Source organism: Acipenser ruthenus, chromosome 24 (genome assembly GCF_902713425.1).
Source record: "Acipenser ruthenus chromosome 24, fAciRut3.2 maternal haplotype, whole genome shotgun sequence".
Taxonomy (NCBI): Eukaryota; Metazoa; Chordata; class Actinopteri; order Acipenseriformes; family Acipenseridae; genus Acipenser; species Acipenser ruthenus.
Window position 1 is genome coordinate 13596555 of NC_081212.1, and position 27736 is coordinate 13624290.

The 27736-nt window shown below is 42.0% G+C and overlaps 1 long non-coding RNA gene across 1 annotated transcript; it reads right to left on the reverse strand.

Moving 5' to 3' along the window:
- Positions 1-1842: 1842 nt before the first annotated feature.
- LOC131700655 (uncharacterized) lies at positions 1843-27521 on the reverse strand. The gene is made up of 4 exons (XR_009308463.1): positions 27380-27521; positions 15385-15497; positions 3765-3825; positions 1843-2648 (listed from the first exon to the last, which is right to left on the reverse strand). It is a non-coding gene; the product is annotated as an uncharacterized LOC131700655 (long non-coding RNA).
- Between the last annotated feature and the right edge of the window lie 215 nt (positions 27522-27736).

The window sequence follows — 27736 nt, forward strand, 5'->3', positions numbered from 1 at the left end:
CCTGATCCATTACCTCCCTGCCCATGGCTTTCCTGCAAATCAGACTCTCCACTTATCAGAGGAAGAATTTATGGGCAGGGGTCCCCTGGGGCGAGGCCAAAGATGCATTATATGTTAAATGTGTTATCTTGTCTAATCTGTAATACATATTTTATCTATCGCATGGGTTCCCCGACTGAACTAGATGCCCCAGTTTCAACTTAAATGGGTTTAAATATGGTCATGTACAACAACAATAAAACCCAACATTTGTGAGTCAGATTGCATTATGGGTGAAATGGGAGCCACGACCTTACCGTGTTATAAGCGATTCCGCACTATAATGGGTCACGTTACAATGGGGTAGCAGTGTATATAAGAATGCAGTGTGCTCAGTCTGTGCTTCATTAATGATGCTGCTTTATGAACTTGGTGCTGGTAAGAATGCAGTGTGCTCAGACTATGCTTCATTAATGATGCATTGTTGCATGATAAAGAGCCAGTAGCTTCAAGTGGCATTTTGGGCACAGTCATGAAATCCACTAACTGGAAAGAGAAATCAGAAATTCTGGCAACTTGATACATTTGAAAACAGTTCAATGCCCTGACTCCCAGGTCATAGAAAAAAAAAGAAAAAAGAAAACGAATAAAGTTCAATATTTGAGCAAGGGTACTCAGCACTACTGCAAGGGCCGTAGGAATTGGTACGACTGTTTGTCCATTTTAAAAATAGTTGTATGTTAGTTATTGCACTTAAAACTTGCAACGCATTGATCCAGTGGAGGAACGAAAGTTCAGCGAGCAGGTTAAGGTTTGGATTAAGTTGATAATTGCGATACCTGCCACAAATACAGTCAGCGAACAACCTTTCAGTGCGCAGTCCGCTTTTTCTTGTGCGCTGCATGTTGTGCTCAATGCATTTGAAAACAAATTTCTCTGACATTTCTGGTGCCACTAATCCCTCCAGCTAATTCTGAGCATCTGTATAAGACCATGATCTATTGTGTGTTAATTGTCTAGGCTATTAAGCAGTGCCAGTTACAAATAATAATAATAATAATAATAATAATAATAATAATAATAATAATAAACGCTAAAATCATTTAGTTTCAATTTAAAATAATCTTTCATTTGCATTGTATACCAATGTGTAGAATGCAGCAGCATGGTTTATTTTGTGTTACCGTTAAGCCAAAGTGAAAAGTGCATTAGGTATTCATTTGATTTTACTATTGTACTGTATAGGCCTACTGTACAGCTTTAGATTTTCACATAATGTAATGTGTAGCCTACCCAAAACACATTTGTGTTATTTCAGCGCAATTATTTATATTTAAAATGCATTATTATAATAGGTAAAATGAAGACAGAACAGATGACATTTACATTTAACAAAAACAATGTTATTTTGATTCTTGCACCCTTGCATGTATAGACGTTCTCCTTCGGGCACCCTCTGCTGCAGCAAACCACAACTCAACTCCTGCTATTTATCTGCATATCCAATTTCCCTCCTTAATACAGATCTCAAGATACTAACCACTATTTTAGCTAGTAGAGTGGAGGAGGTTATCTGGGAGATTATACACCCAGACCAGGCAGTAATTATTATTGGATGTTATTCTGTAGACTCCTTAATATTATGTCACATGCCCAGGGCCTGAGGACAGGAACTATAGCATTAGCATTAGATGCTGAAAAAGTGTTTGATAGGGTGTTGTGGCCATATCTATTTCAGGTCCTAGGCAGATTTAGATTTGGCCAGTGGATAGATACATTCATTTCAAGCCCTGCAAGTCATATTCAATGAACACCAAAACAAAGGACTTCACGATCAAAGACTTTTTATTACTGATTGGGGTAGTGAAGTATCACAATTACAGTGAAGAAAGTACAAGCGGAAAATGACAAAATGAAGCTTAGAGGCCCTTAGAGTTATTACAAACAGGATCGTTTTCTAGAAAGGTATTGCATGCTATTATAGAATAAAGACTGGTAATGAATTAAGGAATCATTATTACTTGTTTGGTAAATTGCAATTTGAAGCATTGGCTTAAACTTACAAGCAGAAATTATTATTGGCGTCACAAGGAATGCAATTTACACTATTAGCATCCTTATAACATTTGCTGTTATCAAGCCTTGTGAAGCCCTCTTTAATACTAACAAGATTCCTACTATCTCTTCCAAACACCTTGGTGTAAATGAAATACTTGTGAATGGGCCTATTGATATTGGAATTGCCCCAGTTAGAGAATGGCTGTGCGAGTAATGGGCTGACAATGTCACAGTCCTGCTTGCCACTGAAACACTTCTCCAGGCAGGGGGTGTTTGTGGTGAAAAACAACACACACCCACCAGCACTCAGGATTTTGTCTGCGTTATTTGCAAAATTTTGAGCAGGGCTAGGCTGGTTTTGATCCTGTGAGAAAAGAATCTTCTTCTCGGAGCACACGTTTCCTATGTAAGGATAGACAGCCATATAGTTTAAATCTGGAACATTTGTAAAAAAGTTAGGGCTTCCTGTTACATGAACATGAGTGTTCTGATTAAAAGGCCTGTACCGCACTCTACTGTCACCGGTACACTGCTTTGGTGTTAAAGCCATCAGGAATCCAAACTGCTTCAACTGATGGTCACTAGGTCTTAGTCCTGCTGCAGTGGCAAACCTGGTAAAAAAAAAAAAAAGAAATCCAGGGACTACAATCCTGTTACACCATTTCCATTTAAAAACTATGGGACGTAAGCTGTTGCAATGATGTGCAAAGATTTCAGGATACTAGTACCACCAAAATGCATACTTATGTACTGCTCATCATGTTTCATTATTGGATATTTCGATAGTATAATAAATGCGATGACTGGCTGTACAGTTTCTTAACAGCACAGAATGTTGGCTTGTGACAGGAGCAGAGGGGCTGGACAGCATGAAGACACCAAAGGTTTGGGGCTGAAACGCCGGTTTGGGACAGTTCTATTGATTACAGACTGAACACGATTAGAAATTGTCCATCTCAAATTGTTTTCTTTGTTTTCTCTTTTCCCCGCTTTTGTTTCACAATAAAGGAATGATTTTTTTCTTTAACAAACAAAAATAACAGAAAACAGTAACAGTGAAAAACACAATAAAACTATGATGAATGTGACTTGGCTTAAACATGGCAACCACCCCACACAATACCTATAGCCATTTCCCTCACTATATTTGTTTTATCTTCACTAGGCTTTCCCTAAGTACCTTCACAGCATTATTTTACTACAACAGTAACACAATTTGTTCAGTTTTAATTCTCCACTACCAGAGTCACTCACTCCTTTCAACAAAATGGCCCCTCAGATCTGCCTGAGCAGAATTTTTATATCCATGTGGCAAAGTGGTAAGTGGAACGTGCAGGTGCAGGGGTGATGCAGTGCAGTAATGAAACAGACAGAGTTATAATACAGTTTGGAACCGTTTTTAATTGTATCCAGGTCTGGTGACCAAACAATAACCCCCCGGCAATACACACCAATGTGTAGAGCACGGCAGGAAACAATAATAACTGGTTTTGCAAACCAAATAATAGTACACGTTATCTGCCCCACAATACAATACAATACCCCAGTCCGGGTGCGTGCAGTAGTGTTGGTGGTGGGTGATAACAATGTAAACAGTGACTGTAGTGCAGTGCTGTTTCGTGTAGTGCTGGCCCAAGGCGACAGCTCCAGAGACGTGTTAGCCGCCTAGTGAATTTACAAAACAAAAGACAATTACTAACAGCAACAAAAACAATCACAACACTCACGAATACTGCTCCCAATAATTCACAGGGGATTTCTCCCGGTCCTTCCAGTTTCGTATCCGCTCTGAAACCAAGTGAAGGAAAAGATTTACGATTCTCCGGCCCCTTTATGCCATTACGCATGACCCCTTGGTAAAGGATTGCAGCTGTCTTTACTGTCTGCAGCTGCTACATAGTTTCCCTTCCGGGTCAATACGTTCCTGCAACAGAGTCTCGTCTTCTTCCAGACTGACCGACTTCCCGTCCCAGGAAAAGAACTGTCAGGCAAACCTGTCCGAAGCCTTTCCCTTTCGATGCTCAGCGCCCTCACAGGGAGATTTACAAGAGAGAGGGAGATTTACAACCAAAACTCATTATATTTGTCACAATCCTCCAACCTGATGATCGATTAATTGAATTCCCCACCTTTCCTACTGAAAGCATGATCTTTCCAGAATTTACAATTACACAGTTACCCAATTAACCAATTACCAATTAACCTGAACACATTTCTTTTTAACCCTGAGCTTGAGGAGCTGGCACACCCACAATTTTTGGAAGTTTACACCCCTAACAGACAGAAAGCCACCAGGGAGAGAAACATCCTCAAACACAACCACCAGAAATTAATACATCAAACAAATTTGAGCCACTTCAAAATTTAGATAATCAAAACCAACATCAAGAGAACGAAAGGAACAACATCCAGGACCCTGTAAACAGTGCTGGCCAGGCAGCAAAAAGAAGGGAGGTCATGATTGTTGGGGACTCTATATTGAGAAACACACCAAGTTCAGTTCGCAGTTTGGACCCCCTTACTACAACAGTGTGCTGCCTTTCAGGAGCCTCTGTCAAGCACATCACTGAGAACGTGGACAGGCTCCTAGAACGAACAGGAGACGACCCGGTAGTAGTCGTCCACATCGGTACAAACAACATTGGAAGAGACAGATAAAGATCCCTGCAAAACCAATTCAGAGAGCTAGGAAGGACATTAAAAGACAAGATCAAAACTGTGGTATTTTCTGGGATACTGCTGGCACCTTGCAAAGGACCATACAGGCAGCTGGAAATAAATAATCTAAATGCATGGCTGAAATCGTGGTGCACACAGGAAGGCTTCACCTTCCTTGAACACTGGACCACATTCTGCAACAAGGACTATCTATATAGGTGGGATGGACTGCACTTAAATAAAAGGGGAACCAATCTACTCGGAGAAAGGATCCTCGAGGAGGTTCAGAAGCATTTAAACTAGAAAGGATGGGGGTAGATATCAACAAAAAAACAGAAGGGAGACTACATCAAAACAAGGGCAACAACTCAGGTAAGACAGCCATTAAATGTATTTATCTAAATGCTAGAAGTCTCAAAAACAAAAATGTTAGAACTTGAAGCTACTGCACTAACAAGTAACTAGGTGTTACAGATTCTTGGTTAACCCTTTGCGGTCCCATGTCGGACCAGATCTGACATTACAATTTTCCCATTCCTGTCCAATGTCGGACTCTGTCCGACATCATCAAAAAGACATAAAACACAGGTCTCTAGTTGTTTTTTCTCAGGAAAAAGCAGAGAAAACCATTCAATGGCCGAGTGAGACCGATAGGAGCCGAGAGAAGCCGGAAAAAAAGGGGCGGATCTGAGCAATACACATCGCCCCGGCACCACAGAGATAACACGGCCATAAACAAACAAGATAGCTGCTTCTGCATCCAGCGCTCAAAGAATATCACTGACATTTGCAGAGCTTTTTGAGATGTTATAGAAATAAAATAATGACTTGGATCGCATTATTGAGGAGTTTGGTGATAAAACGAGTGATCAGGAGATGATTTATCAGTATGCTAGACTATGAAGAGGTATGTGAAAAATACAGCAAACAAGGGGTGGGGCGTATCAGGCGCGTCAGGTCCAATTTATTTTCACACGCGCAGTTAATTTTAGACGCGCTGTTTAAAAGTATTTTTTTTCCACAGTCAAACGGGTTTAAAAGGCCCTGCATATCAACAAAGCACTCACTAGGCATCTCCAGCCCCGCCCCACCCTTTCGTTCGCTATAGCTTTCACATATGCTAATAAATAAATAATAATAATAATAATAATAGTCGTACATACCGATCAATCATCTCCTGATCACTCGTTTTATCACCAAACGCCTCAATAATGCGATCCAAGTCATTATTTTATTACTATAACATCTGAAAAAAGCTCTGCAAATGTCCGTGATATTCTCAGAACGCTGATTCAGCATCAGCCAGCTTGTTTCCTTATGGCCGCCGTTATCTGATGCCAGGGGCAAGTATGACTATTCATGAGATACGCCCTTTTTTTCCGGCTTGTCTCGGCTCCTGTCGCTCCCACTCGGCCATTGAATGGTTTTCTCTGCTTTTTCCGGAGAAAAAATGACTAAAAACCAGTTTTTTGCGTCTTTTTGATGATGTCGGACAGGGTCCGACATTGGACCGGATAGGAATAATTGAAATGTTGGACCAGGTCCGACATAGGACCGCAAAGGGTTAAACCTGTTTTACTGTGAAAAAAAATACTTTTAAACAGCACGTCTAAAATAAACTGCGCGTGTGAAAATAAATTGGCCCTGACGCGCCTGAGATGCGCTGAATTACTTTTCACAAGTTTTTACAAAGGAAGATACGGACAACATGCCTCACATGTTGACCTGTTCCTATCCAATTTTAAATAACTTTAGCATAACAGAGGCAGAAGTGCCGGATGAGATCCTCCCAATAGTACTTTTGTAAGTTATTTACAAACCACTAACCAAAATCATGAAACAGTCTCTTGACACAGGGGTTGTACATACAGACTGGAGAATTGCAAATGTAATACTGATCCACAAAAAGGGAGACAAAACCGAACCAGGTAACTACAGACCAATAAGCCTGACTTCTATTATATGTAAACTTATGGAAACTATAATAAGATAAAAAATGGAAAATGATCTATATGGTAACATTATCCTGATAGACAGTCAGCATGGTTTTAGGAAAGGGAGATCGTGTCTAACTAACCTGCTTGATTTTTTTGAGGATGCAACATCGACAATGGATAATTGCAAAGAATATGACATGGTTTATTTAGATTTCCAGAAAGCTTTTGACAAAGTCCCGCATAAAAGATTAATTCTCAAACTGAACGCAGCAGGGATTCAAGAAAATGCATGCACATGGATTAAGGAGTGGTTAACATGTGGAAAACAGAAAGTACTGATTATTATTATTACTTATTAGCAAACACCCTTATCCAGGGCAACTTACAAGATATCACATTATTTTTACATACAATTACCAATTTATACAGTTGGGTTTTTACTGGAGCAATCTAGGTAAAATAACTTGCTCAAGGGTACAGCAGCAGTGTCCTCCACCTGGGATTGAACCCACGACCCTCCGGTCAAGAGTCCAGAGCCCTAACCACTACTCCACACTGCTGCCACACTGATTAGAGGAGTGTGGCAAAGTGGTTAAGTGGGTACAGATGCAGGAGTGATGCTGTGTGATAAAACAGACAGAGTTATAATCCACTTGGAAAGGGATTTTATTGTATCCAGGTCTGGTGACTAAATAATAAGACCCCGGCAATACACAACAATGTGTGCTGCGTGGCGTAAATAACAACGGGTTGCAATCCCAAATAATAAACTGAAATATATCTGCCCCACAATAATACTAACACGGTCACCAGTCCTGGGTGCATGCAGTAATGCTTGTGGTGGGTGATACAGTTTATTAGTGACAATCGTGCAGTGCTGTTCCAGGTTAGTGCTGGCCCTTGGCGACAGCTCCGGAACTGTATTAGCTGTCTAGTAATGTACAAGACAAGACAAAACAAGACAATTACAAACAAACAAACAAAACACTCACGGTACTTTTTACGTGCAACGGGGTCTTTCATAGTCCTTCCTAGTTTATTTCCACCTGACCTCGTGGCCGCCACACCACACCGCCCAAGAGAGCTGTTCTAATCAAGGTTTGTGCACACCCTGTGTCCACTAATGCGTGGGTTTTCACATTTCTTAAAACCACATCAATCATACAAGGCCCCTCCCTTACCTATCTCAGGTGCCCAATTACACGCGGCCAAGTCACACTCCATGGCAGAGGGGCATGACCTGGCCAGATGTCCCACCTAAAACACGTTGGCGGGACAGGAGCGGCATTGGTTAGATATCTGTCCCATTGTTGGTATGGCAACGGGGCAAGGGCAGCACCTCTACCCCAGCTGGGGGCCAACCTTGGTCTCCATGAAGGGGAGGCAATGGGGGCCCATTGGGGTAGGCGGTCTCGGAGGTCTGGGTACCGGGGCTGATGGTGGTGGTGGTGGTGGTGGAGGACAGAGAGGAGGGGCTCGGCTGCTCCGAAGGGCGGAAACCGACAGTATCCCTGTCCGGGCGAAGGAAGTCCTCATAATACTCGGCCAGTTTCATGCAGTCTTCCAGGGTGTGGGGGTTGTAGCGCTGTATCCAGGCTTGGGTATCAGCGCCGACCACAAGGCAGAATTGCTCCACAACCACTGCTTCCCCCATTTGCAGGTTTGTTTTCTTCTTGGGGGTCAGCCAGTGTACCATGTGGTCACACAACCACTCCGCAACCACCCTGGGGCGTGTCTCCGGGGATCTTCGGTTCTCCCTGAACCGTACCCGTTGAGTCTCTGCCGTAATGTTGAGGTGACGGAGGATAGCCAGCTTGACCAGGTCGTAACTGGCAGTGTTGAGGTTGCTCATAGCCTGGTAGGCTGCCTGAGCCTCCCCAATCAGGCAGGGTCCCAGCTGACTCGCACAGAACTCCCGCGGCCACGACGCAGTGGTGGCCAGCTGCTCAAACGCGACCAGGTACGCCTCTGGATCATCCTCCGCCGACATCTTCATTGCCCGAGCCTTCGGTGCCGACATCGTTGGTGTTCCTGTAGGGGTTGGTGTTGTGGAAAACGCCAGCCCTACCTGTTCAATGAGCGCAGTGTAGCGCTCCTCCCTCCTTCTCTCCTCTGTGTCCCGTCTGCTGTCCAGACCCTACAGCAGCTCCGCCAATGCGTGACGATCCATGTCCCGTGTCTGACACCACGTGTGGCAAAGTGGTTAAGTGGTGTCACACAGGGATCAGTATTAGGTCCTCTGCTCTTCCTAATCTACATTAATGACTTAGATTCTGCTATAGTAAGTAAACTTGTTAAATTTGCAGACAACACAAAAAAAGGAGGAGTGGCAAATACCGTTGCAGCAGCAAAGGTCATTCAATATGATCTAGACAGCATTCAGAATTGGGCAGATACATGGCAAATGACATTTAATAGAGAAAAGTGTAAGGTACTGCACGCCGGCAATAACAATGTGCATTATAAATACAATATGGGAGGTACTGAAATTGAAGAAGGAATCTATGAAAAAGATCTAGGAGTTTATGTTGTCTCAGAAATGTCTTCATCAAGACAATGTGGGGAAGCTATAAAAAAGGCCAACAAAATGCTTGGCTATATAGTTAAAAGTGTTGAATTTAAATCAAGGGAAGTAATGTTAAAACTCTACAATGCATTAGTAAGACCTCACCTAGAATATTGTGTTCAGTTCTGGTCACCTTGTTACAAAAAGGATATTGCTGCTCTAGAAAGAGTGCAAAGAAGAGCAACCAGAATTATCCCACGTTTAAAAGGCATGTCGAATGCAGACAGGCTAAAAGAATCTAATCTATTCAGTCTTGAACAAAGAAGACTACGCGGCGATCTGATTCAAACATTCAAAATCCTAAAAGGTATAGACAATGTTGACCCAGGGGACTTTTTTGACCTGAAAAAAGAAACAAGGACCAGGGGTCACAAATGGAGATTAGATAAAGGGGCATTCAGAACAGAAAATAGGAGGCACATTTTTACACAGAGAATTGTGAGGGTCTGGAACCAACTTCCCAGTAATGTTGTTGAAGCTGACACCCTGGGATCCTTCAAGAAGCTACTTGATGAGATTCTGGGATCAATAAGCTACTAACAACCAAACGAGCAAGATGGGCCGAATGGCTTCCTCTCATTTGTAAACTTTCTTATGTTCTTTCTCATGTTCTTATGTTCATGGTCCGCTTTGTTTACCCTGCAATAACCACTGCCTGCCCTACTGTTACACAGCCCCAGAAGGCATTCTTCTACTTTTTTGGGGGGGGTTATTTTGGAGGGGGTGGGGATGTAAAAAGGTACTGTATTAGAGAGTGTGATAGGGAGCATGATAGGGAGTGTGATAGGTACAGTAATAGGTACTGTGACAGGGAATGTGACAGAGAGTGTAATAGGGAGTGTGATAGGGAGTGAGATAGGGAGTGAAATAGGCACAGTAATAGGGAGTGTGACAGGGAGTGTGATAGGGAGTGAGATAGGTACTGTAATCGAGAGTGTGACAGGGAGTGTGATAGGTACAGTAATAGGGAGTGTGACAGGGAGTGTGATAGAGAGTGAGATAGGTACTGTAATAGAGAGTGACAGGGAGTGTGATAGGTACTGTAATCGAGAGTGTGACAGGGAGTGTGATAGGTACAGTAATAGGGAGTGTGACAGGGAGTGTGATAGGGAGTGAGATAGTTACTGTAATAGAGTGTGACAGGGAGTGTGATAGGTACTGTAATAGGGAGTGTGACAGGGAGTGTGATAGGAAGTGAGATAGGTACTGTAATAGAGAGTGTGACAGGGAGTGTGATAGGGAGTGTGATAGTGTGACAGGGGGTGTGACAGGGAGTGTGATAGGAAGTGAGATAGGTACTGTAATAGGGAATGTGACAGGGAGTGTGATAGGGAGTGTGATAGGTACAGTAATAGGGAGTGTGACAGGGAGTGTGATAGGGAGTGAGATAGGTACTGTAATAGAGTGTGTGACAGGGAGTGTGATAGGTACAGTAATAGGGAGTGTGACAGGGAGTGTGATAGGTGCTGTAATAGGGAGTATGAAAGGGAATGTGATATTGTCATTGGACAACTATAAAATCTAAATACATGTTTATATTAAGTAACCTATCATATTAAATCCGGTACATACCTCCCGGTCCTGGTGTATGCTCTGCTACATGAAGTCTTATAAATAATGTAGTACAGAGTAGATGTTAAATCATTGAATGCCATTAACTAAAACTCAAGTTAAACTTTTTTTTATTATTTTTAAATTGCAAGCTGCACTGGTTCGTTGTGATTGGCCGGGACTTCTGCTGCTCGTGCAAAGGCATACCCTCAGCAGACCTGCCAACCTTGACATTGTTTTTTTGAGTAGCACTCTTTCGTGCAGACATCTCGGGGGGTCCGGGGGGCTTCCCCCCAGAATTGTTTTAGAGTATGAAACAGCTAAATGCTACACTCTGGTGAGTTTTGAGTATGAATTTTTCAGTAAAAAAATAATGAGATTAGCTATGATTGTTTCAGTTTAAATTTAATTTTGTTTACCTTAGTATAGATGAAACCTATTTAATGTATACCAACTTAAAATTATTTCAAGTACAGAAAATAGCCATTTTTGTAGTATGTTTGTATTTTATTTACTGTCAAAACATAACACATTGAAATGTATAAGCTTCTAAAACAGAGAAACAAAGCACTTTCAAAAAAGGAAAAAAACTTGTAAATAGTCACTGAGTCAGCAACAAAAGTAATAGCTATCCACAAAGTGAGTTGTTTGGAACAGAAAGGAATCCAACAGGTCAAACTGCACTTTCAGATCTTGAATGTTTAGCTTAGGTGGCTGACTTGGCTTTCCTGAGCAAGGTGTCACTAAAGGTTTGTGTGTGACACACTTGCTGCTTCGCTGACATCATGACTTTGGGCATTATCAGTGAACTTAGCATGTCTGTGCTCAGGCTGGCTCTGTTTTGGGTTTTGTTTTTGGTCACCATTACTGTGGAAGATGACCAAAATGCCTAGCGCGGTAACATTACAGTAATGCCTGATTCTTTTGTTCTGGACAGAAATATAAAGTTTCCTTCTACAGGATTCCTGCTGATCCAGAAAGGAGGGTAAAATGGATTTCAGCGATTAAAAGAGAAAAAAAAAACGAAAAAGACTGGACCCATTCGTTTGTAGTGAGCGCTTCATAAAAAGTTAATATCAGTAAGCATACACTGGCTCTCAAAAGTATTCACCCCCCTTGGACTTTTCCACATTTTATTGTGTTACAACATGGAATCAAAATGGATTTAATTAGGAGTTTCTGCCACTGATCAACACAAAAAAGTCCATAATGTCATAGTGAAAAATAAAATTTACAAATTGTTCTAAATTAATTACAAATACAAAACAGAAAATAATTGATTGCATAAGTATTCACCCCCTTGAGTCAATATTTGGTAGAAGCACCTTTGGCAGCAATTACAGCCATGAGTCTATTTGGATAAGTCTCTACCAGCTTTGCACATCTGCAATTTTTGCCCATTCTTCTTTGCAAAATTGCTCAAGCTCCGTCAAGTTAGACGGGGACCTTTCAACTCTTTCCACATATTCTCAATTGGATTGAGGTCCAGGCTTTGACTGGGCCACTCCAGGACACTAACCTTTTTGTTTTTAAGCCTCTCCACTGTGGCATTGGCTGTATGTTTGGGGTCATAGTCCTGCTGGAAGATGAATCTTCTCCCAAGTCCCAGGTCTCTTGCAGACTTCAGCAGGTTTACCTCCAGAATTTCTCTGTACTTTGCTGCATCCATTTTGCCCTCTATCTTCACAAGCTTTCCAGGCCCTGACGCAGAGAAGCATCCCCATAGCATGATGCTGCCACCACCATGCCCACGGTAGGGATGGTGTTCTCAGGATGATGTGCGTTGTTAGGCTTGCGCAAAACATAACGTTTAGCATTAAGGCCAAAAAGCTCTATTTTGGTCTCATCAGACCATAGAATCTTCTTCCACTTGGTCTCAGAGTCTCCCACATGCCTTCTGGCAAACTCTAGCCAAGATTTGATGTGAGTTTTTTTCAACAATGGCTTTCTTTTTGCCACTCTCCCATAAAGGTCAGTTTTGTGAAGCACCCGGGCTATTGTTGCCATATGCACAGTGTCTCCCAGCTGAGCCGTGGAAGACTGTGACTCCTTTAGAGTTGCCATAGGCCTCTTGGTGGCCTCCCTGACTAGTGCCCTTCTCGCCCGGATTTTTGAGGACGGCCTGTTCTACACAGATTCACAGTTGTGCCATATTCTCTCCATTTCTTAATAATGGACTTTACTGTGCTCCGGGGGATATTCAATGCCTTGGAAATGTTCTTATATCCTACTCCTGATTGGTGCTTTTGAAGAATCTTATTCCGGATTTGCTTTGAATGTTCCTTCGTCTTCATGATGTAGTTTTTGTTAGGAAATGTACTAACCAACTGTGGGACCTCCCAGAGACAGGTGTATTTAACCTGAAATCATGTGAAACACCTTAATTGCACACAGCTGGACTTCATTCAACTAATTATGTGACTTCTAAAGATAATTGGTTGCACCAGAGCTTATTTAGGTGTGTCATAGCAAAGGGGGTGAATACTTATGCAATCAATTATTTTCTGTTTTATATTTGTAATTAATTTAGAACAATTTGTAGATTTTATTTTCCACTTTGACATTATGGACTTTTTTTGTGTTGATCAGTGGCAAAAACTCCTAATTAAATCCATTTTGATTCCATGTTGTAACACAATAAAATGTGGAAAAGTCCAAGGGGGGTGAATACTTTTGAGAACCACTGTATATTGGTAGTTCTGATATTACGTTATTATTATTAGTAGTAGTAGTATTAAGTCCCACTTTAACACGCTTACTTGTATGGCCATTTTTTTCATAAATAATTAGCTACAAATTTAAACAGGATTACACTTATGCGGGTCGGTGATTTCCAGTCCTTACATAAAAAAATATTTTACCGTTAACAAAATCCATAATGTTACATTAATGATCTTACTGAACTTCAATATAAAATCACAAACCAGCCGTTTATGACTTGTTTAAAGCACAATGAAACTGCATTTATCTACAGTGTAATTGTACGCTACTTGCAAAGTAAACAGAAGCCTTACGTACCTTAACCACATTAACAATGTTAATGCTGCGCTCATTTTTATGAAATCGAATTTTACTGACATCCCTGTGTGGTAACAGGCATTTGTGAAAAACGGGACAACAAGCCAAAAACAGAATATTAAACTTAAATATTGTACTATATTATTATAATAAATGTTTGTACTTACTCCCTCGACATTCTTGTAAAATCCTCATTCAGCTGTATTTTCTTTTCATGTGATGCAGTTATCTAAATCGAGCACGTTTTTTTTAAAAACGCAAGTGGGTTTTTCCCCCCAGACAAAAATGAATGCATAACTAATGCATTCATTAAAAAACAAAGGTACTGTAGCCAGTTTGAAATAAATAATTTCCTCACAAGTCACAGTACTTCACACTCCCTCCAGTGTGTCCGAAACTGGCAGTTGAAACACAAGCGAGTCAGCTCAACAAAGCCTGATAGGCTACAGTAGAATGGCAGTGATTATACAAAGAAACTGGGTGGTAGGAATTTCTGTCAGTCAACCCATGATAACTTTTTTTGTTTTTGTTTTTAAACGGAGGTTGGATCGTCAACTAAACTCACAAGCTGATTGGTTATTCTATTACGTAACTAAACTCAAAACCTGATTGGTTAATCTATCTTGCTTGCCTTGCCCTAAAGCCGGCCCTGACTATAGATGCAACACTTTCTCTAACTACAGGCAACATCATAGAATATGATCGAAATATGGATTACGTATTATTGCGTATCATCTCTGATAAAAGTATTCCCGCATATTACCAACTCAAAATGCGTAGCGGATAAGCAAAGTGCGTAGAGGTTAGCAGGTCTGTCTCAGTCTCGCAGTCAGCAGAGCCTGAGGCTTGTGGCTGGGCCTCTCTCTACAGGTAGGTGGATACATGCTTGTATCGTAGCTGGTTTAACACTGTCCCTATGCTATTCATGTAGCTCAGTCTTTCATTGCAAAGTGTGAATTTTACTGTTTTAGTGTCTACTTTGGTAAAATGCCCCAAAAAAACCTTTTTGGAATCTTTCAAAAGTTGGCTGCAATTTCACTCATGTTCTGTTTGGTATCGATTTGCTTATTAATATTAACCACGGTGGTTTCAGTATAAATAATTATACCATGACCACCGACAATACCGCATTGTATGGTATCTCGTTTTTTTTGTAAAATGCCTCTATTTTGTAGTCTCTTGTATTAATTAGATTGAATAACTGAATATGTCCCAGACAGAGCGTCCCAGACGTTGTAACAATGACTCTTGTAACATTGTGCCAAACAACTGAATTGAGTCCAAATTCTGGTACCTATTTATACAGTTCTTACACCACTCTCTCTTTCTGTTTCATATTTGTATCCCTTCCTCCAGCAGTAAGTAAGCTCCTTCACATGCTGTCAATAGAATAAATACAGTGTGCAACTTCAGAGCTGCTGCCACCCACAATCTGTATGCGAATTCGAATTTTTCCGAACGGTATTTTTGTTTCTCATTAGTTAGTAAATAGGGCAGGACACTTAGGGGAATACCATGCCCAGTCATCTCAATTTTCCTCCAGCAATTCTGGCCAAATTACCGCTGCTTAGTAAATGAGGCCCATAGACTTTTATTTCTTACTAAGTATTTACTTACGTGCCCACAATTTCTTCCAGCACATGTAGATTTAACTCGGTGCCATCTAATGGTGCTGCACACAACAGAAGTGGGAGGAATAAACAGCAGGATCTCATGACTGAATGTTTAGCCTGAAAGAGATAACATCTTGAGTCAATCTGTAGCCTTTTTTCCATCCAAGCTTTGATCAAAAGCAAAATCGGCCAAAAAATGATAAGGAAACCCGTTTTATTCAACTTGTTACTCACATGACTACCTCGCTCAGCAAAGGTTATGTTTTGTTTGCAGCAACATTTTATTCTACATTCACATGGACGACTGTAGCGAGCGTATTTCTGTGCCTAGCAACCATCCTTAGCCATTCATTTGATGTCAAACTGTCTAATGTGCACGGTCTGATCCCTGAGTTTCTGTAGGTTATCTGCTGTGCCTCATCTGCTTATGTAAGTTGTGCCGGACGTAGATGAAAGGGGGGACAGTTGTAATGCTTACGCCAAATTTTGCAGCAATAACTATACTCACAACAGCTGGCGAGCTTGTACAATGCAAAGGCCTGCCTTTTCTGTGTGTCTACAGTCTCACAAAGGTAGCTTGCTATCAATTGGCACAGCCGCTCGAATATTGGTCTTATCATGCGGAAAGTGCTGAGCCAGTGTGTGGATGTGAAGTGTTGTTGCACATCTACCTCCCACCACCTCTGACAGTGCTGCCATGTGTCAGGTGGGGACCGGCAGGGTACAGCCACCACCTGTGACAGTGCTGCCATGTGTCAGGTGGGGACCGGCAGGGTACAGCCACCACCTGTGACAGTGCTGCCATGTGTCGGGGGGGGGCGGCACCTGTGACAGTGCTGCCATGTGTCGGGGGGGGCGGCACCTGTGACAGTGCTGCCATGTGTCGGGGGGGGCGGCACCTGTGACAGTGCTGCCATGTGTCGGGGGGGGCGGCACCTGTGACAGTGCTGCCATGTGTCAGGTGGGGACCGGCAGGGTACAGCCACCACCTGTGACAGTGCTGCCACAGGTGGTGGCTGTACCCTGCCGGTGAGACTGTAGCACAAAAACAAACAAAGGCAGACAGGCTTCCCAGCGACAGCGTGTGGAAGCGACATCGTGTGAGAAGTACGAGTGGACAAGTACAACGTAGTTAGAAGCAGAAAGGAGGAATTACATCTTTAGATTTGGAGTTGCTTTAATCAGAAAACATTGCAGCTTAAAGCCTTGCAGCTGCGTGTATTTTTCTGATAAGCTGAAACTCGGAGCAGCTGATTCAAATCCCGCGGCGTTCTGGGACACGGGGGAGGAGCGGAGCACGCAGCACAAAAACAAACAAAGGCAGACAGGCTTCCCAGCGACAGCGTGTGGAAGCGACATCGTGTGAGAAGTACGAGTGGAGAGACAGCCAGCATGGTTTTAGGAAAGAGAGATCATGTCTAACTAACCTACTTGACTTTTTTGAGGATGCAACATGATTTCCATTACACGAGAGTAGATGTTAAAACTTCATGCTGATTTGAACTCGGCTCTCGCCAAGATAAGCACCAACTAAGACGTAGCTTTACAGTAAACTAATGTGATCCATATGTGTCTCCCTCCATTTACGTTTCCTTCCATATGATGATGTAGATATCCTTCTGTCTGGTGTTAATGGCTGAAGTGTAATGCTGGCTCCAGGGATCAGCTTATTTTGCCTCCCTGGCGCATCAGCACACACAACGGCTGCGATGCTGGCTCCGGGGATCAACCAAAGTGCGGCCTCCCCAGCGCATCAGCATGACAACCGTCTGGATTGAGCTAAGTAGGGTACATCTCTGGGGTTTTCAAGTGGGCACCTTCCATCCTCAGTGTTTCGTCGACTAGCCCACGACACCTCAAGAGGGCTCGACGGTGATTCTGGCGTCCCAGCATCACCCCCCTCCGTCCCCCGCTCAACTCAGCCCAGCTTACTTACCTGTCCCCAGCCAGAATCTTTCCGTCTCAACCACAGCCAGTTGCTGCTCCTCTCTGCTGCTTCAGATAAGTTCTTCACTGTGCGACGCAACTCTTGGCCACTGAATCCGACGTCTCTGAGAAACCGGGTTGTAGAGTGTGCCACAAATCCTCGACAACCCACTTCCACTGGGTGAACCCGAACTCTCCATCCTCGCTGTTCCGCTTCAGTGGCTAGTTGAGCATACCGCAGTTTCTTCCTCTCATACGCCTCATCTACAGCATCCTCCCATGGCACTGTTAACTCTACCAGGTGAACAAGGCGTGCTGATCCAGACCACAAGACAATATCTGGTCGAAGGTTAGTGGTGGCAATCTCAGGTGGAAAAATAAGCCGTTGACCAACATCTGCCAGCATATTCCAGTCTCTAGCAGCTTCCAGTTGTCCTGGGAGAGGATTGGTTTTAACACCTTTTCTTGGTGGTTGCTCTCCTGGGCGGAGGAATGTTGTCTTTTGTGTGTAATGTTTTGATGGAACAGTTGGCAACTTATTGGTCATGTTACGCTTGTCTTCCAATGCTAAGGCCAAACATCGCAGCACCTGGTCATGGCGCCAAGTAAACCGTCCTTGGCTAAGAGCCACCTTACATCCTGTCAAAATGTGCCTTAATGTTGCAGGTGATGAACACAAAGGACATGAGGGATCCTCTCCTACCCAGAGGTTTAGGTTCTGTGGTGATGGGAGAACCATCACCACAGTTGACCTGATGAGGAAACTGATCCTGCTCTGTTCCATTGACCATAGGTCTTGCCAGCCAATCTTGCGTTGTTCCACACTCTCCCATCTCATCCATTCTCCCTGTTTGGCCTGGGAAATGGCCTTTATACACCTCATCCTCTCCTCCTGCTTTTGCACCTCGTTGACTACCAGCTTCCTCCTTTGAGCTGGGGCCGCCTTGTGCCATGTAGGAGGAGTTGAACTGAAACCAAGACCCCCTCTTCCATGCTGAACTTGCCCCATGATATCACCAATTCGAAGGGGAGCCTTTGCATCTTCCACAGCTTTCTTTGCCGCCCACTTTCTTCCAGTTTTCAACACAGGTGCTGCCTCCCTTACGCATTTATCGCGTGACTCTACTAATGTCATTTCCCGTCTGACCTTGGCGCACTTAAACTCCTCGGTTAGAGCAGAGACTGGTAGCTGCAGTATTCCTTTACCATAAAGTCCCACTCTGCTGAGGCAGCGTGGAACTCCCAACCATTTCCTGATGTATGAACTGATTAAAGCTTCCAGCTTCTCTACTGTTGTCGAAGAAACCTCGTACACAGTCAGTGGCCACAGCAACCTCGGCAGTAGACCAAACTGAAAGCACCAGAGTTTTAGTTTACCTGGTAGAGCGCAGCTGTCTATGCTCTTCAACCCTTCCACTGCTTGTTGTCTAACTTCTCCCACACGAACTGTGTCCTTTAGATCCCCGTCGTACCATCTCCCAAGACTCTTCACTGGCTTCTCAGACACTGTTGGTATTGCCTCACCATTAATGAAGAATGTTTTATCTACTACTTTGCCTTTAATTATAGAGATGCTCCTTGATTTAGTGGGCTTGAATTGCATTCGTGCCCATTCAATGTTATTGGTTAATTTGCCCAATAATCGATTAGTGCAGGCTACTGTTGTAGTCATGGTTGTCATGTCATCCATGTATGCTCGAATTGGTGGTAGTCGCATTCCAGAAGCCAAGCGCTCTCCTCCTACTACCCATTTTGATGCCCTAATGATTACTTCCATTGCCATGGTAAAAGCCAGTGGAGAAATGGTGCATCCTGCCATTATTCCAACCTCTAGGCATTGCCATGTAGTGCTGAATTCTGAAGTTGAAAAACTGAATTGCAACTCTCCAAAATAGGCTTTCACTAAATTTGTTATTGTCATCGGTACACTGAAAAAATCAAATGCTGCCCAAAGTAGTTCATGTGGCACTGAACCATATGCATTAGCCAAATCCAGGAATGTCACATGGAGCTCCTTCCTCTCCTTTTTAGCTGATTGAATTTGTTGCCAGATCACATTGATGTGTTCTAAGCAACCTGGGAAACCTGGAATGCCCGCTTTTTGTATTGAAGTGTCAATGAAGCAGTTCTTTAATAGGTAAGCTGACAATCTCTGAGCAATAATGCTGAAGAAAATCTTGCCTTCTACGTTTAATAGGGAAATGGGACGAAACTGACTGATGCTTGTAGAATCTTTTTCTTTAGGTATAAAGACTCCACCTGCTCGGCGCCATGCTCTTGGTACAACCTGTTTTTCCCATGCCACTTTCATCAATTTCCACAGAATTCGTAGAACTCCTGAAGCACTCTTGTACACTCTGTACGGAACTCCATTAGGCCCTGGAGATGATGAAGCCCTTGCTTTTTTCACAGCTTGCTCTATTTCTTTCCACTTAGGTGCACAGTCCTCCATTTGATATTCTGGTGGATTGATAGGTGGGATGTCTGACGGAACTGACATAGGCTCCTGCCTTTTTGAATCTGTATGTGTTTCCTCCAAATATCTCTCCAGCTCAACCTTAGATGCTTTTAGTGTGCCATTCTTCTCACTGGTGAATAACTTCTTTACAAATTTGAATGGGTCTTTATAAAAGTTTGCTCTCGCACGCTCCTTCTTTTTGTAGCGTTTCCGTAGGCGCTCAGCTCTGCGCAATGTTGCAAGCTTATCTTTTATGACCCTTTGTAAGAGATTGAGTCCCTCCTTCTGACTTTGTTCTGCTCTTCTCCATTGGTTCCTCAGCTGTCTCCTTTCTCTAACTAAACGTTCAATCTCCTGCTGCCGTCTAGACTTTCCAGGAATAGTTTGTACTTTTTCCTTCCTTTTTTCAACTCCAAACCTCTCACTTCCATATGCGTAGATGATGTCCCCAAATTGAAAATGGATAACTGCAAAGCATACGACATGGTCTATTTAGATTTCCAGGAAGCTTTTGACAAAGTCCCGCATAAAAGATTAATTCTCAAACTGAATGCAGTAGGGATTCAAGGAAATGCATGCACATGGATTAGGGAGTGGTTAACAGGTAGAAAACAGAAAGTACTGATTAGAGAAGAAACCTCAAAATGGAGTGAGGTAACCAGTGGTGTACCACAGGGATCAGTATTAGGTCCTCTGCTATTCCTAATCTACATTAATGATTTAGATTCTGGTGTAGTAAGCAAACTCACTTGCAGACGACACAAAAATAGGAGGAGTGGCAAACACTGTTGAAGCAGCAAAGGTCATTCAAAATGATCTAGACAGCATTCAGAATTGGGCAGACACATGGCAAATGAAATTTAATAGAGTAAAGTGTAAAGTATTGCATGCGGGCAATAAAAATGTGCATTATAAATATCATATGGGAGATAGTGAAATTGAAGAAGGGAACTATGAAAAAGACCTACAGTGCCTTACGAAAGTATTCGGCCCCCTTGAACTTTGCGACCTTTTGCCACATTTCAGGCTTCAAACATAAAGATATGAAACTGTAATTTTTTGTGAAGAATCAACAACAAGTGGGACACAATCATGAAGTGGAATGAAATTTATTGGATATTTCAAACTTTTTTAACAAATAAAAAACTGAAAAATTGGGCATGCAAAATTATTCAGCCCCTTTACTTTCAGTGCAGCAAACTCTCTCCAGAAGTTCAGTGAGGATCTCTGAATGATCCAATGTTGACCTAAATGACTAATGATGATAAATAGAATCCACCTGTGTGTAATCAAGTCTCCGTATAAATGCACCTGCACTGTGATAGTCTCAGAGGTCCGTTTAAAGCGCAGAGAGCATCATGATGAACAAGGAACACACCAGGCAGGTCCGAGATACTGTTGTGGAGAAGTTTAAAGCCGGATTTGGATACAAAAAGATTTCCCAAGCTTTAAACATCCCAAGGAGCACTGTGCAAGCGATAATATTGAAATGGAAGGAGTATCAGACCACTGCAAATCTACCAAGACCTGGCCGTCCCTCTAAACTTTCAGCTCATACAAGGAGAAGACTGATCAGAGATGCAGCCAAGAGGCCCATGATCACTCTGGATGAACTGCAGAGATCTACAGCTGAGGTGGGAGACTCTGTCCATAGGACAACAATCAGTCGTATACTGCACAAACCTGGCCTTTATGGAAGAGTGGCAAGAAGAAAGCCATTTCTTAAAGATATCCATAAAAAGTGTCGTTTACAGTTTGCCACAAGCCACCTGGGAGACACACCAAACATGTGGAAGAAGGTGCTCTGGTCAGATGAAACCAAAATCGAACTTTTTGGCAACAATGCAAAACGTTATGTTTGGCGTAAAAGCAACACAGCTCATCACCCAAAGTGCAAAGAAGAGCAACCAGAATTACCCCAGGTATAAAAGGCATGTCGTATGCAGACAGGCTAAAAGAATTGAATCTATTCAGTCTTGAACAAAGAAGACTACGCGGCGATCTGATTCAAACATTCAAAATCCTAAAAGGTATAGACAATGTTGACCCAGGGGACTTTTCTGACCTGAAAAAAGAAACAAGGACGAGGGGTCACAAATGGAGATTAGATAAAGGGGCATTCAGAACAGAAAATAGGAGGCACATTTTTACACAGAGAATTGTGAGGGTCTGGAACCAACTTCCCAGTAATGTTGTTGAAGCTGACACCCTGGGATCCTTCAGAAGCTGCTTGATGAGATTCTGGGATCAATAAGCTACTAACAACCAAACGAGCAAGATGGGCCAAATGGCTTCCTCTCATTTGTTATGTTCTTTCTTATGTTCTTATGTTCTTATGTGTCAGGGGGGGGCCAGCACCTGTGACAGAGCTGCCATGTGTCAGGTGGGGACCGGCACCTGTGACAATGCTGCCATGTGTCAGGTGGGGACCGGCACCTGTGATAGTGCTGCCATGTGTCGGGGGGGGGCGGCACCTGTGACAGTGCTGCCATGTGTCAGGGGGGGGCCAGCACCTGTGACAGTGCTGCCATGTGTCAGGGGGGGGCCAGCACCTGTGACAGTGCTGCCATGTGTCGGGGGGGGCGGCACCTGTGACAGTGCTGCCATGTGTCGGGGGGGGGGGGGCGGCACCTGTGACAGTGCTGCCATGTGTCGGGGGGGGGGGGCGGCACCTGTGACAGTGCTGCCATGTGTCGGGGGGGGCGGCACCTGTGACAGTGCTGCCATGTGTCGGGGGGGGCGGCACCTGTGACAGTGCTGCCATGTGTCAGGGGGGGGCCAGCACCTGTGACAGTGCTGCCATGTGTCGGGGGGGCGGCACCTGTGACAGTGCTGCCATGTGTCAGGGGGGGGCCAGCACCTGTGACAGTGCTGCCATGTGTCGGGGGGGGCCAGCACCTGTGACAGTGCTGCCATGTGTCAGGTGGCGGCCGGCAGGGTACAGCCACCACCTCTGAGTGAGTACAATTTTTTTATGGAATTTCATCTAGTGAATATATTTAATTTGAGTCAGCCAAAAACATTGCAACTCCCTATTACTCTGCAGAATACGCATTGGTTGGAAAAACACAGTGAACAAACTTGTGCTCTTTAGTTTGTGTTTGATTTCAAATTTTAGGGAATATACTGTATTGTGTCTAGTACAAGGTCATATAAAATATGTGATGACCGTGATGAAGCCACCTCCCTCTGAAGAGAGGAACTGATCTGTCAATGCCAGGTCAGCAGGGTGGACCGTGATAAAGCCACCTCCCTCTGAAGAGAGGAACTGATCTGTCAATGCCAGGTCAATAGAGTGGACCATAATGAAGCTACCTCCCTCTGAAGAGAGGAACTGATCTGTCAATGCCAGGTCAATAGAGTGGACCATAATGAAGCTACCTCCCTCTGAAGAGAGGAACTGATCTGTCAATGCCAGGTCAATAGAGTGGACCATAATGAAGCTACCTCCCTCTGAAGAGAGGAACTGATCTGTCAATGCCAGGTCAATAGAGTGGACCATAATGAAGCTACCTCCCTCTGAAGAGAGGAACTGATCTGTCGATGGCAGGTCAGCAGGGTAGACCATGATGAAGCCACACCCTTCCCCCCGACAAGGGGACTGTCTGCATTAAGGTGGAAGTTGGGGAGGTGGAGGGTAGGATTACAACTGGATTGCAATGGCCAAGGTAAGTTTATCGGAGATGTATATAGCATGCAAGGAAGTGATCTAGTGAATTATTCAATAACCCTAAAGGGAGAGCAATCATTCGACAATCCCTCCCCCCGAATGTCAGCCTAAGCTTCTAATTTGACTTATAATATGTTTAAGTGTTCACTGGCCACATTTAATCAGGCTAAAAGTTAAAGTTTGAGGAGGGTGAGTGGTAGCAGACCTGGGATAGATATTGATTTTATTAAAATATTTTCAAATTTCTTTGATATGATTCTAAATAATTAAATATTTCAAATAATGTTATGAATATTTATAAATATTCAACTATTTCAATTTGTGCTTCAAATGTATTTATAAATGTGTTACAATGATGTGGAACATAACACATTAAGTTTTATATGAACATCTATTTAGTTTTATATTAAAATATTTTCAAAAAAATATTTGAGTATGGACAAAATCTTGAAATATTTGATATTTATAAATTCAATCTAAAATATAAAGGTCTGGTGTGTAATAGTATGACCGCTAGAAAATGTTTAAATTAATCACGTTTTATGAAAAAAGCATGTTAAAACACACAGCGCCACACAGAGGACATTTAAAAAAAAATGTTGCAGCTTTATTTTTTTCTGAGTAGAAGTAGGGGGGGGGGGCAAACCCATTGGCCCCATTGGCCCCCAAGTTGGCGGCGCCTCTGAAATGATTACCAGTCTCACAGCAAGGTGCTCAAGGTGTTCAACATTAACACACCAGAAGATCATTGACAGAATTCTTTTGAGTTTTCAGGAGCTATTATTATTAGTGATGGGCACCAATATCAATATTATCATACAAAATATATTCATAATAACTTCCATACTGCGATATCGTGGGATTTAAAAGAAGATTCTCATACGGAAAGTTCGCAGACATACTTGTTATTGCTAATACTGCTAAAATAAAGCACAGTGTAACCCAGTTTATTTTATATGAAGATACAATACACTCCAGACATACCACTCATTGTCAGTGTCATAGGCAAACACCACACACTAAAGTATTATTTAATCATTTTATTCCATTGATTTGCATTTAGGTGCCAAACACTATTTGCATGCTGCATTACGTTTGGCACAATTGACCGTCTGTAAAGTGTTGACGGGGTCGTGCCGAATTCTGCACCATGCCTTATTTTGAGATCTGCACATGCGTTAGATTTTCATTTAGTTTTGTCTGTGTGTTTCCTTACACTATTATTCATTGTGTGTTTACTTACACTATTATTCATTGTGTTTCCTTACACTATTATTCATTGTGTGTTTCCTTACACTATTATTCATTGTGTGTTTCCTTACACTATTCATTTATTCATTGACGTGAACTTTCAGTATTGTAAGCGAGATGTATTTTTTAGTCAAAACACATCTCAAAATAAGAACATAAGAAAGTTTATAACCGAGAGGTGGCCGTTCGGCCCATCTTGCACAATCCCGCATGGCACCATGCTTAATACTTTTAAATGTGTCGTGAGTCAGCATGTGCATGCAGAGCAGCTTCAGGTACAATTACTTCCAGAGCAGCTAGAAAATGAACAACCCTGAAGTCTGTGCGCAGTGATTTAATCAGGGGTGCAGATTTTGTGCTGGGGTGTTAGATTCTAGCGCCAGGGTACCTCATACAGCGTCAGCATTTTTACAAACCATAAATATTAAATTAAGAGCTGATGAGTGTTTTCATGGCTTCTAGTTAAGTGAATCAGAAACTATTTACAAACGAAACCTTTTTTTCACATATCCCAATTATATCATATGATTCTAAGCACACAGCTTTGGCCAAAAGTTTTGCATCACCCTACAGAATTAACACATTTTGCTTCATAAAGTCTAATGAAACCATGGATGTCAAGTCTCAAGGTTTACCCGGTTTTTCACAATTTTCAGAGTCTCACGGCCGTGCAATGGATTCTCACGTTTGTGCATAAGTTTGTTATTGTTTGCGAGGCTGCAAAACCCTTTATACTAGATACAGCGGTAAATCCAATACAACTGTCCAAGCGTATTATTTCATTTTTTTTTTGGTGGGGGGGGGGGGGTGGTGCACCATGAAGAGGTAGATGTACATTACCATTCTATATTCCTGTAGCTGCTACGCAAACTCCCCCCTTACTCCAAAGATAGAATTGCCTTGTTGTCTCAAAACTGTAACTGTTTCATTCACGTAGAAATTACCACAGAAATAAAAGAGAAATGGACATTAATGGGAATGTAATTATTAAAGTCGAAAAATATCATGTTCTTTATGATGTCAGTGTCAGTGGTTATAAAGACAATACAAAGAAAGATGCCATATGGTAAGAAATAATAGAAAAATTGGAAATTGATGGTATGTCTATCTCTTTATTTCACCTAAATTTTGATCAAAGTGACGGGGAGCGCCACACACTGGTTTTGTTTCTCTGTAAAATAACGCTTCTTTGTTTTAATAATGTTGACCAATAATAATAATAATAATAATAATAATAATAATAATAATAATAATAATAATAATAATAATAATAATATTCTCACACTAACTGAAGATTTTATTAAAACTGAAAATCAATAAAAAAAAGTATATTACATGAATTCTCAGTATTTATAAAGAAATATGTGTAGATGTATTCTTTTTGAATGATTTACATGTTAAACCAGATCACATTCACTGTTAAATGTCATTTTTTTAGTGTGTGGTGTACCCAGACTATTTCTTTTTTTTATTTCGTCTCCACAAAAGGAGCAAAAGCAGATGTATTTTCTTTTCATGACTAGCTACAGTTTTTTTTTTTTTTTTTTTTTTTTTTTTAAAGGTTTTTCATCAATCCCAAGGTTTTTCAGCAGGGGTCTCACTGGAGTGAACACTTAGGGGTTGACATGTCTTTGAAACCTACTGAATAATATTATGTTAATATATTGAATTACGTACCGCTTTGTAGTTTTCCATTTACTGAAAAACTTAATTTTTTTTAGTTTTTTGAACATGAAATACTTTTATATATTTTGGCTTCTTGTAGACTTTTGCAGTATCATTTTGTAGTATATCTTAGAATCTTTGCTACAGCTGATTCAGTAGTTTTGGGAGTTGGCAAGTTCCAGGGCCTCAAGAAGAGGTTCCATATATACTGTAAATATAAAGGAACTCATATTAAAATCCTCCATTTAAATGATGCATTATCAACAAAGTGATAGAGTACAATAACGTGAACTTCATGGACCAATTCCATAAACTTTATGGACCAATTCCATGGACCAATATCTGGCTTTAATCAAGAGGCAAAACAAAAGCTTGCATGCAAAACTCCCTCTAGTTCTAGATCAGATATTCTCACTGAATGTTGCAATCAGTCTTATTGAACAGTCTTTAGTCTTATGGAAATATAGAAAAAACAGGAAACAGTAACAGTAACAATAACAATAACAATAACAATAATATACCATATATATATATATATATATATATATATATATATATATATATATATATATATATATATATAGATATATATATATATGTGTGTGTGTGTGTGTGTGTGTGTGTGTGTATGTGTGTGTGGTGACGTTACCTGTGCATATATTAAATATCTTTGAAATTAGTTTGACAACAATATTATTTTCTTACATACTTACTCAGGAAAGCTGTACAATGTGTTGGTAGTTCCAAAAACACCTCTTCTACAAATGCAACTGCTTTTTGAAAATCAGAAAGTAAAAGAAAAATGGAGATACCTACCCTCGAAAATCAATTCAACTTTTGTAAAGTCGAATTTCCGTGAATTGAACTGATCCCTATATCTAAGATTATAGCTATAGTATAGCTTCGGGTCCCTTGGCTTTTTAAGATACAGTATTTGCAGTTGAACTGAGTAATGTGTGCCGTAGCTCAAACCTTGATTGTTTTCATATGGGGAAAGCATTTTCAAACAGAAATAGTAGTTGTACTTACTTATCAAATGTGCGGTTACTTCTGAAGGAGGCGATAATAACGCTGGTCAGACAATCGTCTTTTTACAGGCAAGTGTAAGTTAAGATTGCTTAAGCCAGGGAGTAGGTAGTTCTCTTTCAAGTCGAAAATAACCATCAAGGTATGGGACATTGCCGTCAGGCAGTAGGGATTGGCTGAGCTTTATGTCAAAGCTGCCGATAGGCCTCCGCGCAAGCTGCCGTGTAAGCCCGCCCCCCTGGGAGCTTACTATACGCAGCGCGCGGAGAGTCACTTCCTCTTTTGCCTTCAGCCTCAGTAGCGGTAGGACTTAAAGCTGTACACTGATTGTACTCCATAAGCTTAGGCTTGAGAAGCTGG